The sequence below is a fragment of the Rhinolophus sinicus genome, linkage group LG07 (assembly GCF_036562045.2).
Source record: "Rhinolophus sinicus isolate RSC01 linkage group LG07, ASM3656204v1, whole genome shotgun sequence".
NCBI classification, from domain to species: domain Eukaryota; kingdom Metazoa; phylum Chordata; class Mammalia; order Chiroptera; family Rhinolophidae; genus Rhinolophus; species Rhinolophus sinicus.
In genome coordinates, this window is record NC_133757.1 from 87,510,443 (window position 1) to 87,514,322 (window position 3,880).

The following is a 3,880-nucleotide window of genomic DNA, read 5'->3' on the forward strand; positions in this document are numbered from 1 at the left end:
CTTGTTGGAGCAATCATTGTTTCCCTGGGGGTTACAGTTTTCTACGAGTTTGCTATGGCTGACCCAAGGAAGAAGGCTTATGTAGATTTCTACAGAAATTATGATTCCATGAAAGATTTTGAGGAGATGAGGAAGGCCGGTATCTTTCAGAGTGCAAAGTGATTTCGGAATGTAAAGAATTTCTTTGAGTTGACTTCCAAGGAAGTTTATCACTGACTTGTGTTCCTGAACAATGAAACATGGATATTTGGGCTAAGCGATAGTTTCTCTTCATAAATAAACAACTAAATGTTATGGGCAAAAATCTTTTTATATTTAGAATTAGCCAGCTGGATTGGTTTGGATGATCCCGATTTTGTTGGCAACATCCAAAGCATCACAGTCGGGAGCCAGTCAAATATATGCCTTCTTCTCTCCATCAGGCCTGATCAGAGTGTTGACCTTGGCCATGTCAAGGTCACAGAGCCTCTTCGCAGCCTGTTTGATCTGGTGCTTGTTGGCCGTGACATCCACAATGAACACACGTGTATTGTTGACTTCTATCTTCTTCATGGCTGACTTGGTAGTTGGGGGGAACTTCATGATGGAATAGAGGTCAAGCTTATTTCTCCTGGGGGCGCTCTTCCAAGGATATTTGGGCTACCTTCAGAGCTGCAGTGTCTTGGGCCTTTGGAAGGTGGGTGACATGTGGATCTTCTTTTTTCTGTTGCTGTGGACGACTTTCAGCACTGCTTTCTTTGCCGTCAAAGCCTTTGCTTTGGCTTCGGTTGGGGGAGGGGCAGGGGCTTCCTTCTTCACTTTTGGCGCCATCTTTGTGAAAAGCTGGACCATCTTGATAATGTAAATTTGTAATGCAAACCTGTGCAAGTGACAATTTTACACTCGATTTTTCAGGTACTCCGTTTTTACTCTCTGCCTTTGTAAGCAAATTAATTGGCTGTGTCTTCCAGAATATGGGTTTTTTCTAACTCAGTCCTGCACAGAGAATGTGGCTGCAGAGGATCCCAGCTTTACATAGGAAGTCTTGTATTACGTCCTCCCTGGATGGGCCTTAAGCTTTATCTCCTGCCTGTGGTGCCATAAAAACTCAAGTTCACAAGCATTTAGCAATGACTTTTGGGTGAACACTGTCTTTAATGTTCAACTTACTTCTCTGGGTTCCTGCTTATATTTATTTGGATTTTTTTTTTCAATTCATTTTGTTTTGTTTACCTCTGAGGATTTACACTTTCTTCATAGATCATTGAAAAGTATTTAAAAGTATTTTGCATTTAAAAGTATTTTTTAAATGACTTTATCCAGAATTATCAAATGAGTTCCCTATGAGAGGTTTCAGAGACACATGATAAAATCCTCTTTGTATTCCTACGTGGAACTAGGCTCATTTGAAAGTATGTTTTAGTTCAAACCCAGCATCATTTCATTGTGTCTTTTCCTTGACATATAGGAATGTTTTAGACCTTTCGAGTCAGAAAGGCCCTAGGGCTTAGCTAAACTCTGCCTCTGATGGAAGAGGAAACTGTCTCAGAGCCAGCATGAGTCACCATCACTAGCTGAGCTCAGGGCTCAGGTGGTGACGCAAAGCCTGTGTTCTGTCCTATCCCTGCAAACTGTCTACCCACATATGACAACTAGGAAATGTTTTCTTGGAAAGACAAGCCCTGGACCCATTCAATCTTCAAATTCCTGAAGGAAGGTAGGTATTTTGTTCATTTTTTATTTCATTTTATTTTAGAAACTGGGCTATTAATCTGAAAGGTAAATGCCATTTGTATTTTTTCTCTCTTTCTGAACTTGCACTCTACTGCCCCACCCACTGCCTCTGAGATTGGTGGGGGTGGAGGTCTCTTGAAGCCTCAGCTGGTCCTTCTGAGAGGAAGACCAGGCTGGCATGCAGGAGGGACTGAGAAGGCAGGGAAGGTAAAGACTGGAAAAGATGGGCTGGATTAGCAGTCAACTTTTTCTAAAAGACATCAGGGACCCATGGAGAGGTTTCAAAGAGCAACATCGCAATAGTCATGCTTGAAAAAAATGCTTCTCATTACTTCCTATCAGGAAGGGCTCTGCCACTAGTATTTATCGTGTTTTGCTTTTCAAATATTAATACATTATCTCGATGGATCCATACAAAGAACAAGGACATATGGATGTGATCTGTATTGCTTACATTGGAAGAAAAATTTACTTTCATGTACATTTTCCCGCATACTCTTTGCAATAGGCTTATAAGGCAGAGCTTGCAAAAGCTGATGTCTGCTCAGGCTGGAGACATCATACGAAGGGAAGAAGTAAGCAGGACATCAATCAAAGGCAGGGGAGGGCTAGAGCAAACTTGGGAATAAATGCCCTGCTGAAGGGTGTGGCTATACATACAAAATCCTTCCTTTTGTGTAAAGGGGATGAGTTATTGCTCATGCTTATATGGAGGAACTTAGGAAGAATTTCCCCAAGAAATCAACAAAGTGGCCACATGTGGAAGAAGGTGATGGAAAGGGTTAGACAAGAAGTGGGAGATGGGGGTGGGGGCAAAATTTTTTACTGTATACATGCCTTTTTATCTGTTTTTAAAATTTGTGAGCCATATAAGTGTATTCCTTGGATTTTCAAATTAATAAAAAATCATTTTAGTAAACAAGTAAGAACAACTGTTTAAAAATTTGAAATTCTTCAGTTCCATTTTATCATGTGGAAATGATAATGTGGCCAGTTTTTTCAATTTTCAAAAAAGAAGAAAAATTGAGATTGGGGATTTTTTTTCACCTTTCTTAATTTAAGAAAAATTTTAACATGACGGAATTTAAACTCACAGAAAAGTTGCAGGAAGAGCATAAAAATTCCTATGTACCTTTTAGCAAGTTTCCTCATACATTAAAATTTTATCACATTTGCTTTATTCTTTTCTCTGTGTGTGTGTCTGTGTGTGTGTTCTAGATAGATATATAGATACATACATCAATACATAGATTTTTTTTTCTAAACTAAGATTTTGAAGACATGATGCTGCTTTCTACTGAAATGCTGTTTTCTAAAAACATACATTCTCTTATATAACCACAGTGAAATTATCAAAACAAAGAAATTAGCATTATCTTATTCAGACTTCATCAATTTTCCCAATCACGCCTTTTACAGCAAAAGAAAATCCTGGATCATGTTTTGCATTCAGTTTCCATGCCTCTTTAGCCTCCTTTAAGCTAGAGCAGTTGTCCAGTCTCTCCTTGGCTTTCACAATCTTGACAATTTTGAGTATTATAGGCCTGCCGTAGATTGCATTTTCCAAAAATGGTCAAAACAATATTTCTAGTCCCATGTAGTCTTCCAGAACCTTCTTACTACTCTACATTAAGAGATAGAGTCGATTTCCCCTCCTCTTGAACTTGAGTGGGATTGTTACTTCTTTGACTAGTAGAGCATGGCAGAAGTGATGCTATATGATTTCTGAGGCCAGATCATGAATAGGATGTAGAGTTTGCCCGATTCTCTGTGCCTCTCTTTCTCTCTCTTCTCTCCACGTACCCTTGGAACCCAGCCACCATGCTGTGAGTAAGTCAAGCAGGCCACATGGAAAGACAAAAATATAAGTGTTTCTGTCAACAGTCCCAGCCAAGGTCACAGCCAACAGCCAGCCTTAACCATCAGACATAAAACTGAACGAGCCTGCAGATATTTCCAGCCCTGAAGCTTTGAGTCTTCTAGCTGAGACCCAGACATTATGGAGTAGAGATAAACCATTCTTTTTTGTGCCTTTTCTGAATTCTTGGCCCACAGGAGCCATGAGCATAATAAATAATTGTTTTACACCAATAAGTGTTACAGTTATTTGTTGCACAACCACAGTAATCAGGACAAAGCCTGTTATTTTATAAAATGTCCCTCAATT

General features: G+C 39.6%; 1 pseudogene; it reads right to left on the minus strand.

The window, feature by feature from the left end:
- Nucleotides 1-321: 321 nt before the first annotated feature.
- On the minus strand, nucleotides 322-810 carry LOC109435905 (large ribosomal subunit protein uL23; annotated as a pseudogene).
- Between the last annotated feature and the right edge of the window lie 3,070 nt (nucleotides 811-3,880).